Source organism: Natator depressus, chromosome 7 (genome assembly GCF_965152275.1).
Source record: "Natator depressus isolate rNatDep1 chromosome 7, rNatDep2.hap1, whole genome shotgun sequence".
Classification (NCBI taxonomy): domain Eukaryota; kingdom Metazoa; phylum Chordata; order Testudines; family Cheloniidae; genus Natator; species Natator depressus.
Window position 1 is genome coordinate 70,660,706 of NC_134240.1, and position 17,405 is coordinate 70,678,110.

Here is a 17,405-nt window from a genome sequence, read left to right on the forward strand (position 1 = left end):
CAGCCACTTCAACACAATTCTTATCAGGAAGGAGGTGGGGTCAAGCTGCCCTCTCTGTGGCACCCAAAGACCCCCTTCCCCTCCTGCCTTGGTTAAGCTAAGCCTGCTGATTTGGCTAATTTACAGCCTGCTGCTTTTAGCAATAAGCCATAGTGGTTTCAGGCACTTTACTGGTTTGCCAAAGTCTCCCCGTACAAATGTTTATAACAGTACTGAGAATGAATAAACACTCCCCTGTAGTTTCATTCTCCTAGTTCCCATGAAAGGCATTGCCCCTGTTAGGGTCTTGACAATCTCTATCCTTGGGCTTCTCATTAGCTCAATGTTTGCCTGGATAGGGGTGCAAGCTGACATTTTCTGCACATGTATGGAGACCCAATCTTGTATTTGAGAATTACCCTGATAGGGCTATGCCTTGGGTGTTTTAGCGTATACAAAGGCTGGTCATTTTTCCCCCATGATCAGCCTCTGATTTTGCCACCTTCAGATAATCCAAGGTGGACAAGCCTGATCACCATGAGCCCTGACTAGCTAAGAGTGGTCCTCTGAGCTAGGCTGACAAACTGTGCTGCTTACCGATTAGGAAAATGAGACACAGAGAGGTTAAGTGACTAACCTAGTGCCACAGGGGAGTCATAGAGTTTTAATTAGAACTTAACGAATTTTTGACTCCCAGTCTAGTATTTAGACAACTAGACTACTTCACTCTGTTTTATTCCTCATCCTCTAACCCTCTCCTCCATGCCTCTCTCTCCAGAGTCTATTGCTCACAAATCATGACAGGTGGAAATGTTGCCAATGCACATACTTGGATATGGCTGAAGAATTCCTCTTTGCAGGTCCTTGGCTAAGAGCTCTTTTGAAATGTTGACTAATGCAGCTCGAACAGTCTCTCTCGACGTCCATGCAGTCTGCTCTGTTTTTCATCATATTTATCTGCCTTCCAGTAAATTTGGCACAATCTCATATCCCTTCTAAGACAAAGATACTTTTATCTCCAGCATACCTCAGTGCCGTGTAAGAAGTCAGAGGAGCTCACAACAAGTAGGCTCCTTAAACTGGCTCCTCCAACATGTCTGCTTTAATAAAATCTCCAGTTAGGATTATGTGGGTCTTGTTGTCCAATTCCCTCTTCGTGGTTGAAACAGGTCTAGCAACAGAAGAGGTAAGAATGAATGCTGCAGAAATCTAATTGAATATTTATCTGTCTCATAATCACTTCGCTATTGCTGAACTTACAAGATATTTCAGTAAGCCTCATGTGCCTGCAAACATATCTGACTTTCCATTTATCTGGATGGAACCTCCTCTATGTCACTAAGTTACTTCCCCTCTAGTATCCTTTCAGGAACCCTTCCAGTTTGCTTTCACCTTCAACTGACACTAAATTCTGCTTTCCTGTACCCATCCCCTCACAGCTGACATCTCACTTTTCCCTTTTGCTGTAAGTAATCTGCTAACTGCCTGTCAGTATCTTTATCGCTTTTGCATTTATGTACTCTTCTTTGCTTCTGTATATCATTCCTTTCTGTTCTGCCCATACAAGTTGCTGTGTCTACCTGTAAACTCTTCCCCCCCACCCCCCCGTGAATTTACTGCTTACAAAAGGAGCCAGTTCGGAGATGGAGACACAGCTCTCTTTATGCACACAACAGGCCAGTGTTTGATTTAGTGAGGGGAAATTATGCCAGACCCCCATTTCTGCAAGTAATCAGCCTGCTAGTGATGGCAAGGTTGAGGAGCAGCCAGGAATAGCTGATGTCATTGTTTAGTCATAAAAGAAAAGCGTGGCTTTCATATGTCTGAGCCATCAAGTTATACACAGGTTTCAGAGTAACAGCTGTGTTAGTCTGTATTCGCAAAAAGAAAAGGAGTACTTGTGGCACCTTAGGGATTAACCAATTTATTTGAACATAAGCTTTCGTGAGCTACAGCTCACTTCATCGGATGCATACTGTGGAAAGTACAGAAGATCTTTTTATACACACAAACCATGAAAAAATGGGTGTTTACCACTACAAAAGGTTTTCTCTCCCCCCACCCCACTCTCCTGCTGGTAATAGCTTATCTAAAGTGATCACTCTCCTTACAATGTGTATGATAATCAAGGTGGGCCATTTCCAGCACAAATCCAGGGTTTAACAAGAACGTCGGGGGGGGGGGGGGGGGAACAAGGGGAAATAGGTTACCTTGCACAAGGTAACCTATTTCTCCTTGTTTTTTCCTCCCCCCCCCCCACCCCCCGCCCGATGCATCCGATGAAGTGAGCTGTAGCTCACGAAAGCTTATGCTCAAATAAATTGGTTAGTCTCTAAGGTGCCACAAGTTATACACAATTACCCTATGTGCCTGTGATCATAGTACCATCTCTTTGCCCCCCACACACCTCCCCGCTGTCTCCTTGCTTCTCTTCTCTTGTTACACTCACTTGCTTTATTGGATTAGATTGAAAGCTCTTTGAGGCAGGTGCCATGACTTCTTTGTGGTGTAAAAGCAGTTCCCAGCACAAAATCCTCATATGGGTTTTTGGTGCTACCGCAAAATGCAAATGAACAAGCCTAAGAGTGCTCACTGTTGTTTGACTTTAAAAAAACATCCATTTAAAAGACCACAAAAAATCCCAGTAGAATCTAACAGTTCCTTTCCCTGCATTGCATGCGTAACACAGCTGAACTGCATACACAGACACACGCTCATCAGAGGGAAGCAGTGCTGCGCACCTTCAGCACCAAAAGCTTCTACCAACTGAGCCAAAGGAGTAACTTTTCAGCTTGAACTAAACAGCAAGCTGTTATAGTCACTGGGGCCAGCCACTACCAGAAAGTACAATCTTATGCACTAAGCCAAAGTTCTACACAGGTTTCCCCACATTGCCTCCCCAGAGTGACTCAACATGTCTCTGAGTGTTTGTTTAGGGGAAAAGGAGAGGTCAGTCTCCGTGGCATATCTATTCCTTGGCCTCTCTGCTGAAGTGGGCCATCTGTGACTGTGTTCATCCAGTAAAAACTGGCTTGAATCAATCAGAATAGCATTGTGAACAACCTGTTCTCTCTAGAAAGCGCCAAACTAGTAGTTCTAAATTGCTCCAACATCCATATAAATTTTATTACAGCAGGAATTCAGGCCTAGATTCTGCCGCCGTTACTCATGGGGCCGGATGCATTGCATCCGAGAGTGCTAAAGGAGTTGGCGGCTGTGATTGCAGAGCCATTGGCCATTATCTTTGAAAACTCATGGCGATCGGGGGAAGTCCCGGATGACTGGAAAAAGGCTAATCATAGAATCATAGAATCATAGAATATCAGGGTTGGAAGGGACCCCAGAAGGTCATCTAGTCCAACCCCCTGCTCGAAGCAGGACCAATTCCCAGTTAAATCATCCCAGCCAGGGCTTTTAGTAGTAAAGATGGGCACTACATTAAAAGCCCATCTTTAAAAAAGCCCAGCCAGGGCTTTTTTAAAGATGGGCTTTTAATGTAGTGCCCATCTTTAAAAAAGGGAAGAAAGAGGATCCTGGGAACTACAGGCCAGTCAGCCTCACCTCAGTCCCCGGAAAAATCATGGAGCAGGTCCTCAAGGAATCAATCCTGAAGCACTTACACGAGAGGAAAGCGATCAGGAACAGTCAGCATGGATTCACCAAGGGAAGGTCATGCCAGACTAATCTAATCGCCTTCTATGATGAGATTACTGGTTCTGTGGATGAAGGGAAAGCAGTGGATGTATTGTTTCTTGACTTTAGCAAAGCTTTTGACACGGTCTCCCACAATATTCTTGTCAGCAAGTTAAAGAAGTATGGGCTGGATGAATGCACTATAAGGTGGGTAGAAAGTTGGCTAGATTGTCGGGCTCAACGGGTAGTGATCAATGGCTCCATGTCTAGATGGCAGCCGGTATCAAGTGGAGTGCCCCAAGGGTCGGTCCTGGGACCGCTTTTGTTCAATATCTTCATAAATGATCTGGAGGATGGTGTGGATTGCACTCTCAGCAAATTTGCGGATGATACTAAACTAGGAGGAGTGGTAGATACGGTGGCAGGTAGGGATAGGATACAGAGGGACCTAGACAAATTGGAGGATTGGGCCAAAAGAAATCTGATGAGGTTCAACAAGGATAAGTGCAGGGTCCTGCACTTAGAACGGAAGAATCCAATGCACCGCTACAGACTAGGGACCGAATGGCTAGGCAGCAGTTCTGCGGAAAAGGACCTAGGGATGACAGTGGACGAGAAGCTGGATATGAGTCAACAGTGTGCCCTTGTTGCCAAGAAGGCCAATGGCATTTTGGGATGTATAAGTAGGGGCATAGCCAGCAGATCGAGGGACGTGATCGTTCCCCTCTATTCGACATTGGTGAGGCCTCATCTGGAGTACTGTGTCCAGTTTTGGGCCGCACACTACAAGAAGGATGTGGAAAAATTGGAGAGAGTCCAGCGAAGGGCAACAAAAATGATTAGGGGTCTGGAACACATGACTTATGAGGAGAGGCTGGGGGAACTGGGATTGTTTAGTCTGCAGAAGAGAACAATGAGGGGGGATTTGATAGCTGCTTTCAACTACCTGAGAGGTGGTTCCAAAGAGGATGGTTCTAGACTATTCTCAGTGGTAGAAGATGACAGGACAAGGAGTAATGGTCTCAAGTTGCAGTTGGGGAGTTTTAGGTTGGATATTAGGAAAACCTTTTTCACTAGGAGGGTGGTGAAACACTGGAATGCGTTAGCTAGGGAGGTGGTAGAATCTCCTTCCTTAGAAGTTTTTAAGGTCAGGCTTGACAAAGCCCTGGCTGGGATTATTTAGTTGGGGATTGGTCCTGCTTTGAGCAGGGGGTTGGACTAGATGACCTCCTGAGGTCCCTTCCAACCCTGATATTCTATGATTCTATGATTCATGTTCAGTAGTACCTCTCTGTGCAAGCAGTCCTGTTGAAAGCAGTGAGATTATCTCAGGTCCTTATTTAGGCCCCCTCACCATAGTAGCTGACCACTTCACAAGCTTCAATGTATTGAGCCTCATTAAACTCCTGCAAGGTAGGGAAATGCTATTATCCCCATTTTTCGGGGAAAGGGCGCAAGGGGAGAGGAAACAAGGCACAGAGACTAAGTGAATTTGCCCAAGGCCACACAAGAAGTCTGGTAAAGCAGGGGATTGAACCTGCATGTCCCAAACAAGCACATGCAGGATAGGACCATCCTTCCTCTTTACTGATAGAGTAAGGTATTGGTTTTAGTGTAAAGGTGGCACAATGTAGCCCTTGGTTGGGACGGATCTATTCTAAGAGAAGCATGGTAAATTGCATATCCTTGTTGTTGTGAGTCATTTGTCTAGAAGTTGTGGCAGAAAGCCACTGAATAGACCCAAATGTTTCTTTTCCATGCTGCAGGAGTGTTAATTCATTGCCTTGGGAATAAGGCAAAGCTGACAGCATTTCTGAACAGAATGCCCCTCAGATCTGCCAGCATCACTGCTGTAAAGATTCATAAGAGTAATCCTCCCTCTGAGCAGGAACTGAGATGGGCGCAGACAAGCACTTCTTTTCATCCATCTATAGATCTGTCTAAGACACTTCTAAAATTCCTAGGACAGATTCTGTCCCTGGCCTCTATATGCTATTCTGGCCAGGGGCCATCAGGGAATTCCCCCCGTGCAGGCACAGTATAGAGTCACCAGAATGGGCTTTGTGTTTGGTCCCAGTGCAGAGGGTTTCCTTGAGTCACACAAGAATAGATGGAGTCTCGAGAACTGCATACTGCTATGGAGATTCTGATCTGCTCCAGAGAAGTTAATAGACCTCTAATTTATGCTGAGGGACTTCAGTCCCCAGAGCAGCTAATAATCGCAAGGGCACAAAGGTGGTTTTACATCAATTCAGGGATCATCCCACACCACGGGATCCTTGGCTATCCACTTAGGCCAGCCTAAAACCCTTTTGTACCACTAGTCTGGTGTAAAAGGGCCTTGCAGTGGGTCAGGGTCTGGCTGCAGAGGAGAGGAGTTTAGATTGTGGACAGCATAGTGTAATCTGGATTGATGGAGCAGTTTGATTAGAGGTTCAGCATTGAGCATGCTGATCTCTGAGAGCCATTCCCCTGGATTTAACTTTAACTGGCAATGTCCAGGTATCCAAGTGGTTTATTGAAATAATGTATTTACACCTAAAATGAAAAGAAATCTGATAACTGCTAAAATGGCCATCAGCTCACAAAATAGAGCACACTGGGGTGTGATTAGCACTGGATAACAGGGTGCCCCTGCTGGGCCAATTGCTTAGTTACGCCACATAGCGACTCTGTGATTTCATTTTCTGTCTCCTGCTAGTATGGTAGCACTGTGTGCTTGAAAGTTCAAAAATGTGACCTCCTTTAAACCATATTACTAACTACTTAAACACAAACACTACTGCACTTAAACTTTTCATGTGACCATAAATGACACTGATGTAAATCAGCAGTAGCTCTACTGCTGTCACTGGAGTTACACCATTATATGGTATAAGGGAGATCAAATTCACACCCAGATGCCTTATTTTTCTGTTCATTTTGAGGAATGTGTTCATTTCCATGAATAGAAGAACAGAGCTCAATGGTGGGATGGCATGATACACTTACAAAGCCCTGAGGGAGGCACTGCAGTCTGTCAGTCAAACATATCAATCATTTCAAAGAGTAGCAAAATATGTATTTACCCAATAAACCACAGTGGCTCTTAAAAATGGTGTAGTGAGGGATGGGGCAGGGCCTTTCTCTTCACCCACCCTGTGTCAGTGCTAGACCCCTCCTGCTCTGCGTGGGGTGGCTTGTTAACCTCCTCACAGATAATCCTCTCTCTGCTGAAGGAACTAGTGTCTGAGACAGAGGTCTTGCATAGAAACCCCTTGGACTAATCTAACTTAGAGAAGAAAGTGTAAGATGAGCTTTCTGCTGAGTTGCTTTATTCCCCAGGAAGAGGAGTGTGGACATTGACTCTGTGTGTGTATGCTGCACAGGATAAAGACTCAAATAGTCCACATATGCTCTGTCAGGCAAAGAATATTCATACTAATAATTAGCTGAATACCCTTCCGAGCTCTTAGCCCCTGAGAAAAGATTTTCTTTCCTCTTTCATTTATCCTACTTGTGGTGTTCTTTGTGGACAAAACAAATAAAATAAAATACATACATGTACAAACAAGTAATGGGAACACCTCAAAAGAGTCTGAGTTCCAGTTTGGCCCTAAGCATTACCCATTAACCTGACTGCTTCTCACAGCCTTCCAGAACTCTTGAGGCTAAATAATTGGGCTGGCTATCTTGTGAGATTTTCTTGTAAAATTTCTGTTACTATGATTTCCATTTGGCCTACAAACACTGTAAGAGCAACCTCTCTAATTGCATTTAGTTCCAATTCTGCTCCCATCCAAAACACAACAGGGTGATGTGAGTGGGTGACTATCTCACATGGCATTCAGCACGGAAGGAGTAATTCCTTGCAAAGGAAGTCAGATAGAGGGTCTCCGCCATGCTACAAAACCTGCTGTCTTATTACTATTATTCATTCTTGTTTCAATAGCTTGTATGGTGGGGTAAATTTACATGGTGCTTTACAAACAAGTACAGTATGTGCAAAAGTGTTAATCATTTATTTCAAGGAAATGAGCTGTGGAAGGAAGGACTGTGACACTAGAGAAGGCTGTCACAGGGTTGTGCTGTCTGTTTATTTAAATAGGTATCAGGTAAGGTGGCACTCAAGTATATGTAGCACTGTTGTTGGGCTTTGTAGAACCAGTAAAATGTGTTGTACACTGCAAATGGATTCCTTTATGCAGCTGTTGTAGTTCTTAAAGGCTTCATTAGTCGATATTTTCTTCAGCGTTGCAAGTACATCTAAAGTAGCATTTGCCATGCTGGATTAGATCAGTCTTTCATCAAGCCTGGAATCCTGTCTCCTACCGAGTTCACTACCAGATGCTTCAGTGGAAATTGCAAGAAACGCTATTATGGACAATTGTCATCTTAAAATTTCTTCCTAACCTCTGACAGTGGTTGGATTATATCCTGAAGCTTTAGAGTTTTATACCACCTATTGGTTTTTAACCTATAGCATTTTCCATACGTGTGGTGTGGATGTATCCATATGAATTACCCTCAGCAGAGATTTATTCTTACCTGAAATACATTTTAGCAATACTCAAGGGTAGCATCAACATTTTAACAGTAATCTCCATTTAGTAACTTGCAGTGCCACTGCCCTCTCCTGTGTACTGTGGATTACCACCCTCTCCCAAAGAAAAGCTTTCTTTTCAGCCAGACAAACAGCTAGTATTACACGTATCAATGTGGAACTATAGAGAGCACTGCCTCTGTCTGTTTATCAAATATGGAGGAAGATTCTTTTTTAACACTGGTCTCTCCACCTCAGCTATCCAGAACAGTTAAAGAATCGCAGATCTCATTTTAGTTCAAAAATATCTCCAAGGCATTCAGCAGCAAACTCTTTGGTTGAGGGCTTTGCAAAGTTTGGAGCTGACAAGCCAATAAACATGCAGATGTGGGAATGAGACGGATTGACTTGGCCCAAGCTCATTTTACATATTCATCGCTACAGCATGGCACAAAGAACCCTTCCTTTGGCTATTTTCCATTTGATGTTGATACATCCAACCAGGAAAGTAATACCCAGCCATGTAAATCATCAAATGAAGGGGGGGGCGCCAGAGAAGGAAAGTGCATGCAAGCACATAGTGGAGATCCATATGCTTGATATTCATTTTTGATAGAGTGAACCCCTGTTTAGTGTAGGGAAGTGTGTAGGTATTGCGGCATTCAATATAATGAGAGGGTGTTTACTGACTCATGTTTTTCTAATGACACAGCAGGAAAAAAATTAAATACCTCACTGAATAAGGAATTTACATGGAGTTAAAGCCTGCCCTGTGCCAACCAGGTGCACCAGCAGGGAGAAGGGGTAGGGGGAAGCTTCTCACTTCAACCACAGGATAAGGATCACCTACTAGTGATTGAAGTGCTCAGAGAAAAGTCCAGCTAATACACTTATGAGACTTCAGAGGATTTACATCTGTGTAACCAAGAGCCAAACTTGGCTCCCGGTCCCCTTTGGTGCCTGTATAGCCTCCTTAGTAGGCTACAAGTGTGCTGCAGTCCTGAAAAGCAGTAGCTATGGATACACTTTGGTTCCTGGCAGAGAGCCTAGCAGTGCTTCCACCATGGTGGAATCCTATCCTGGACAGCCGGAGTCCTTCTGCAGACAATGCATGAGGCAGCATCTCAGAGCTCCTCAGGGACGGTCAGGGTTGTGTTTAGTCCACCAATGCGTTTGAAAACTCTTCTTCTAACTTTTTTGAATAATTCATTATGAACTTGTATTCTTGCTGTGTCTGTAATTACAAGCCAGAACAGATGGTAAAAGCTTGGTTTAAAGCTATCTGTCCATTCTGATAATGTATGCTGTCTAGTGATCACTCACTAAGAGACAATGTTTTGGCTCATTGTGAGGAAAAAACTATGAGCAGGAAGGATCTGCCTTATCGGAAATGTCTCTTCTATATGAGAGGATTTATTGCAAGAGGTTTCACTTCTGCCTCACCCCTTTCAATGCTATTTTGAGATACTTTTAAATCAATATTGATGATGATTAAATGCTCCTGTTTAAGAATGGAAAATTGATTTTCCACAATAGGAAATTTCAGTCAGGTCAGAAAGGAGATTCATAAAATCAGTGTGCATTTACAGGTTACAAAATCTCTGTCAAAATGCCTTACATTTGTAAATTAATCCAGTTTCCCCCCAGGGGAAAATGGTGTCCAGGAATCCCTGTTAGAGAGATCCGGTCAGTCCTTCAGCTGATGAAAACTGGCATCAACTTCCATGGATATACACTGGTCACCACTTGAGGCTCTGGCCCAGTAAGAGGTGTCTCATAAAATTACTCCAACCCTTTCTGTTTGCTGCCTGGTTTAAAATTAAAATAAAAGTATACAAAATTTAAACTTTAAAAAATGGAGGTTTCCTCTCCTCTGCATAGATAGTACAAAAAGCCCCTGTGGTACCCTTTATAAGCAGTGAGCTGTGCTTACTTGTCCCTGGCTAAAATATAGCACCTGCCCCACCGTAATGAAGTTTTAATGGCTGCCACTTACCACTTCACAGGCAATTGCTAGAGATATATAATGCCCAATACTGCAAACACAAAGGTGAGTCATTTCACTCCGGTGGGTAGCCCCATTGGGTATGGTGGGACTAGTCACATGGATTTTAAACTCTTTGGGTTGGGGACTGGGATTTGTTTTGTTCTGTTTATTCAGCACCTAGCACAATGGGGTCTTGGTCCATGCCTAGGGCTCTGAGGCTGTATGGTAATAAAAATAAAAAGTAATACTGTGTTTGCAGGATCAGGCCCATAGCTTACACATATACCAGATTGTTTTCAGGTTGAAAGATGGTTTCGGCAGTGGGCCTGATTTGGTAAGAGAAGGAGGGATGAAGAGCTGGGGCCAATACTCTTGAAGGATGAAAATAAAAAGCATGTCCGCTAATTTGATCTCTGCAGCATGGCCTGGCATCAGCATGAAAAAATGTAATCAGACACACAAAGTGGAGCTGGCTCTGCTTTGGCTGTTCCAAAGTCCTGGTTTGGAAAATGACTAGGGTCTTTCCAGGCCATGATATACCCTCATCCCTGCTCCATGAATCAGTGTGCCAGAGGCTGCTGGCAGGCTGGTGCCAGCAATACGGCTGGTCAAAAAATTCCCGTCAAAACTGTTTGGTAGAAAAATTGAGTTTTCAGCTAAACTCTATATTTTTTTGAAAGTATCTGTCTGCTCTACATGGAAAACTTTGACTTTGTGGAAAAAAAGCCCAACAAACCTGAAAACATTTTGGCCCAAAACCTTAGGTTTTCAGATGAAAGGGGTGTGTGTGTGTGTGTGTGTGTGGGCATAAAGTCAAAATTTTCCACAGAAACCCACCCACTTTCCAACCAGCTTTAGCCAGCACCCTAATTGTGAGGTTTGAACAACACGCTTCCAATATTCATAACATCTCTTCCAAAGCTCAGGGACTCCTGTCTGTCAGCATGTTGTGATGCCATTGAGCCACCAGCTCCACCCTCTGACACAAGTTTAAAGAAACATTAAAACGCAGAGTAGCAACACTCGGCTTTTTTTTTTTTAAAGATATGTTCTCACCCTGGGAGAGCAGATGCTGCAAAAATAAAACCTTGCAAGATTAGCCAATGGCTGTGAGGTCCAGGGAGCAAGGCGCAGGTTCCAACCCAATGTCACAGCTGTATTAAGGGGAGGCACATTGCAGCACTGCTGCTGATTTCTCAGCATCCGACAGAGAGAACTGGGGCACAGAGGAGGACAACTTCCTCCCTCCGCCCTTCTTTTGATCATGGTGTGAGTAGAAATTTGCTTATGGCCTCTACAAACAAACAATTACCCTTCCCCTCCTGTCCTTGTGCCAGTGGAGCATGGCTAGCTAGCACTTTGAGGGCTGAGCTGAAGCTCCACCAGTTCCCTGCTCCTCCTTATTCACTCCCCTATGCCTTCGGGGTGGGGAAGAGAGCATGATTTTTGAGCCAATCTGATTCTGAGGGGCTTAACTCATGATTTTGAATACTTAGGTTTGGCAATGCTTTATTTACCTGCACCTGCATAGACCCTCGTTCCAACAGGGTACATAAGCAGAAATGCCAAAATATTGCATGCAAGGTTTTTCTGATGGCATTTCTTCATGACAATACCTAACAGAGGTATTTACAGAGAAACAGCTACTGTAGTAACTAGGCACGGTCAGGACACCGATCATGCCAGCTTGGACTTCCCCAGGAGATATAATAGGCACAGACAAGATGATCCAGCATTAATATTTCTGGCCTAAGTGGGTGGAAGGACTAGAAATCTCCTGTAAAAGGGGAGCTTTTTAATGAATCCCAGCCAAAAGTATCTGTGAAGTTTGGATTAACACCTGTAATGAACAGTGGAAACTGCATTTACTTACCCGCACTTAACCCCATAGCATTTTTCTCTTGCACAGCTTGTACTTGTCATCGGTCCCTAGATGATTTCATCGTGGCCTGATGTGCACTGAGAAATGTTTAGCCTTTTCTTACACTTGAAAATCAAAAAAGGGCCTCTTGAAATTATTCCTCCCAAACAAACCTATCATATCCAGCATTGTGGGTGCTAGACGACCACTTGAGAATTTAAGCGTGTACCTATGAAGTGGATTCATTGCTCTGATGGTGAGCTGCTGTTGTGCTCAGAAATAAGGGATGTTTGGATCTTGTCCTTGCTTATCCATCTCCAATATTTGTATAAGAAAGGCCTCTCAGTTACGCTGGTGTAAATCAACAGTAACTCAGTTGATTTCAGGATTTACTCTGGTAGAACACTGCCGAATGTGACCTAATTTTTTCCTCTTGCACCAATAAAATTCAATGGTCTTGAATGGAGTTGCTCCTGACTTCCATCAGTATAAGCGATAGTAGAATCAGGCTCCCATGTGTTCTTTTAGGCCCCTGATTACAGGGGAAATGCAGCTGGATCAGAAGAAAATGACACCACTCAGATGGTTGTGAAAGCATCACTGACATGCTTAAGGCAGCAAATTAAAAACAGAATGAGATGTGATTTATATTTCTGCTGAAATTCAAATCGGCCTAGCCTTAGGCACTTGCAGATCTAAAGCCAAATTCATCCCTTTTATAACACCACTGGGTGAACACGGAGGCTGAATGTAGACACCTGTGACTGCAGGAACCCCCTCAACTTCACAACATGTTAAATGGAAGCAGAACACTACAAGCATCTTGTAGCTTCTGCAAGGGCTCAGACGTACAACTTATGCAGGAAGGCCCATCATAGGGACTTCAGGAAGTCAGGCACCCAGCCTACTTGTGATTGGCTCATTCTCCTTAGCCTATCTAGATCCACCTGTGGATAGTTAAATGCCTAAGTAACTTAGTGGAAGTTAATGAGGTAAGGAGCACCTGGCCTAATAAGAGCTTATGAGGAGTCAGTCAGGGAAGCCCCAGAACAGATGAAGTACCTGAGGAGAGAGATTTCTCAGGGGAGCTGGATAGGCAGCTGCTCCCCCTGGTGTTTCCCTGGAGAGCAGGAGCAGGCCAGAGCGAAAGTGCTCCTAGACAAAAGACCAGAGCAGCACAGGAGAATGAACTGGTTATGGGACTTCCTGGGCAGCTACTAGGGACTGGTTCAGTAAAGAGCAACAAGCTGTCAGGGAAAGACTGGTAGCTGGCTGAGTGCCTGGCAGAGGCCCAAGCTCCAGGAAGATAATTTGGTCTAAGAGTGCTCAGAGGGGCTAGGAGGGCGAGACATATGACTGATTAACCTGGGGTGCAGAGTTTCTGGTGGAGTAAGATGAGCTAAAGGGTTCATTTACATCTTTGTTTTGTTCTTTTCTGTTAAATGAGGCTCCGAAGATACTAGAAAGGCCTGCTTGGACTCACTTATACCCTGGGTGAGAGGAAACTGAGCCAGGAGCCCACTGGCAGTGCCACACCTAACCACAGGGGGCACACCCTGGTGACTTCCATGCCATTACAGGGCCCTTCTAATCTTGGGCTAGTCCCAAATGTGCTTAATTAAATATTAAACTGAAATGAATACACTGTGGAACCAGAGTTTGGGTGTTACTCGTCCCTGTCTTCCTGTTTTATTTAATTCTTGACATAATGACACCTTTAAAATAAACCAGTAAATATCTCAGGAGTGTCAATTAGTCATAATAAGAAATGCAGCACATCTGCTAACCTGTGTGGTTAAGATTGCATAAACCGTTAAATGAAGCTGCATTCAGAAGTAAAATGTACTGAATAATACAGAGTCAAATGAACTGAAAGACTTATTATAATGGGGAAAAAGTCTCAGATTACACATAGGTAAAGAGTATACAGATTTAAATTTTCCCCCAGAAACAAATTGACTTTATCCAAACTAACACTGATAGACTCAGATCCTTGAAACCAAAGATTGATAAATAGAATCTAAGATGAATCAAAAAAAAAAACATTGAAAATTGAAGAATTTCAGTGTTTATCCATAATTAGAGCTGGTCTTTTCTGTTTGGGGAGGGGGAATCAATTGAAAAATGTCCTTTTTGTCAAAATGATTTTTTTTTCATTTATTTTCTAACTTTTCAGAAAAGTACTGGAGAATTTCAGTGAATTTTAAGGGGGGAAAATGTTTCGTTTCAGTTGAAATTGTTCATGGAAAATACTGCTTTCCACCCACAATCCCAGTCTACCTGGGTTTTTATGTTTCTCTGGATCACAGAACTTAGGGGGGCCCATTCCTAGGACTGATAGAAGAACTAATAGAGTTGCTAAAAAGGCAACTGAACTCAGTGATGGACATGTCTGAGAGCCCCTGTAGATCAGCAGCGTCCCCATAGCTGGATCAGCATTTCAGGTGGGATGTACTCAGGTGTCTTAATTTATGAGGCAAGCTCATAAATGAGTACGTGTAATGAGTGAGTAATATGACCACTCCAACTTCCATGCCCACTCAGAGATGTTACTGAATAGGTATCCCATTGGCACTATAAAGGTTAGTACTGGGTTTGCAACAACCCCTAACCAAGACTTGCTGATGCATGCTACATTAGGAGACTCTTTCCTGGTAGCATTGATTTTTATCACTGACATTGATTCAGCAGTCTGAGTTGAAGTTCTGGTTATGGGTTTTCCAATACAGTCCTTTCAATGATTGTGGTATCTGAGATCAATGGGATATGCTGCAGTTTTCTGACGCAGGGTGGGTTGTCTCCTCAGAGCTTTTTTAAATTGGGTGATATTTCTTTGTGCCATAAGGGTGGGGATTGAGTAGGTTTTGAGTTCTATGATTCCGATTCTAATCTAATGCATAACCATTAGATTCCCAAGGTATGTGTCACATTCTGGGGTACAATTCAGACCAGTGAAGGATTGTGTCACCACCTGTTCTATAACCTTGGGTGCCTTGCGTGGCTTTGCTGTTGTAGCTCCCAACCTGGGCCTCTAGCAGACCCTGAGTGTCTGTGTGCTAAACAGCCCTGGTTCAGCAGCTCTGACCCCAGCAACCTGTCTACATCCCCACTCTGGCTTCCACCACCCTTGGTTACTACTTGCATAGTGACTCCAACACACACCAAGTCATGAATTTTGACAAAACTGTGAGCTCTTGAATACCCAGACCTCTCCTGGGCAGTTCAAAGAAATAATACTGTTTGTTTTTTCCTTTTAAAGACAAAAAACCACACCACGTGTTATTAACTTAAGTTCATGTTAAACGCAGCACTGAGTTGGTTTGTGGTAAAAATGAAAAATTTATTAACAAAATATACATCGGATTAAGTGAGTTCTAGTATAAGGAATGAAAATAAAGAGTTACAAGTCAAACAAAACAAAACATGCTTCTAAAGATCTAAAATTTAATCTAGCAAGATGCGGGCTTTGTTCAAGATGGTTTCTCTCACCAGTCACTTTTCTTCCCAGCCTTGGCTGTCTTTCCCTCAGTCAGGACCTTCCACAAAGTACCGGGCTCTGGCTTCTTGAGTGAAAGATCTTTACCTACATAGGTTTTTCACCTATTTCATTTCCAGAGACTTCAACGCCACCCCTCCTTGATTGAAGGATCCATCTTTCTCAGCTTGCAAGGACTCTGTTCCCTTGTGTCTTGTCTAGTGATGGATGCCAGCGACAGCTTCTGTCCTTGGTTGTATCTTCCAAAGTTCATTGAACCTCTTTCTGTTCTTCCCTTCCTGTGGGTCCCCATCCCCCTGTATGATTTCTATGTAAAAGGGGCTTCCATGGTTTGATTCCACCATGATTAATTTACATAGAGGTCCATAATGCTTAATACCCACCACGTACATACATGATGCAAGATTATTAATGATCACTGAGTTATTAGCTTTCAAATTATACCTCACAAGCCATATTTTGTACAAAGATCATTCCAATAGCGGGTAAGGTGTGAATAGAGGAGTGCTTAGTGTCACAGGCTCACAAGAGTCTTCAGTACATTTTTTGTATAGTGTCATGGTTCCTGAAAGGGCATTTTTGGTTTGCAGATTGAGAGTCTGGTGGGGCTTTACTAAGGTCTTTGCAAGAGGGTTGAGTAAAATCCTGATGAACTTCTGTTCACTTGCATGCTTCTGTTAGCTAAGGTTTATTGTCATCCTGGTGTCAAGGTGAGTGATGTCCCGGAACTGTGACAACAGCCTGTTATCCTGAAGTGAAAAAATGAGGCAGGTGTAAAAAATCACCCAACATGCACCCTATTTCACGATGCTGGAGGACAGAGTCACAGACGGAGGGAGATGGAGGAGACAGAGCTTTGTAAGGGCTAGACACCATCTGCTATGTTGACAGTCATTTGTGCCAACAGGACAGGGCAATGATTAATTTGTTAAGGACTGTGCAAGGAGAATGTGGCTAGGTGTATTCAAGATGCAGGGGGGATGAGACGGTTGTCACTGAACCTGTGGTTAAAAATAACAAGAGAAAAAGGTGATCTGAGGTTTTGAAGAGGACATTCGGACATTTCATTTGGAGACTGAGACAAAGGTGTTAAGTGACACTCTTAGCTTTGCTGCCAGAGAGGGAGACTGAGTTGCTCATGAGCAAGGAGAGAAGTATAAGTGATTGGTTATTTAGATAGCACAAAGCAAGGTATGGAATTTAAGAACAACTTGTGGGAAAGCTGCCTGCATGGCAACAGAGAAAGGGCAGGTTGGCTGACTGCTAACAATAACATTGAACACGTCTCTTAGCCTGCAGAATCCTATGAAACACTTAAAGTTTTAAAACTCCAGTGCAATAATCTATGCTAATTAGAAATCTTGTTGGCAGATATATCAAGGACTGAAAGCAAGAAAGATGAGTGACTACCTGGTAGATACAGTTGTCCTTCCAATACAAGGTTGAGGCACACTGGAGGACAGTGGGGAAAGTTTCATGCCTGGAGTCCGTTCTGTGCGTCGCCTGGAGTCCATTCTGTGCGTCGCCTGTAGAAAAATGGAAGACTTCACTCTCCAGGTATTGTCAACCAAGCACCACTGGTATTCACCAACAGTACCTTAGTTGGTTAAAATGTTATAGACTTCTTAAACACCAAACTGGACCAGTGTAGAACAGTGCAGAAACCATCTAGATAACTCAGTCCATATGACAGACAGGAAGTATTTCTTCCCCAGGTTAGATGTGAAAGCTATTTTCTCAGTATTTGTGAGACTTGGTCCTGATGACATAGACCAAAAGAGGTAAAAGGGAAAACATTTGGGTAAGCGTTCAACATTTGAGAACATTATTTAAAGTGAAGCAAACTTCCAGTTATTTAACTCATTGTTTTCTACCCTAGAAAGCTTGTGGTGACTATTGTAAATGGGATCTGTAGAGTTCTCTCTAC

General features: G+C 43.4%; 1 long non-coding RNA gene across 1 annotated transcript in view; it reads left to right on the forward strand.

Annotated features, from left to right (window-relative positions):
* The window catches only part of LOC141991610 (uncharacterized), a 46,471-nt gene extending 29,553 nt beyond the window's left edge, over positions 1–16,918 (forward strand). Inside the window, exon 4 of the long non-coding RNA XR_012640401.1 lies at positions 16,850–16,918. This is a non-coding gene — a long non-coding RNA (uncharacterized LOC141991610). The remainder of the gene's footprint in view (positions 1–16,849) is intronic.
* Positions 16,919–17,405: the final 487 nt, after the last annotated feature.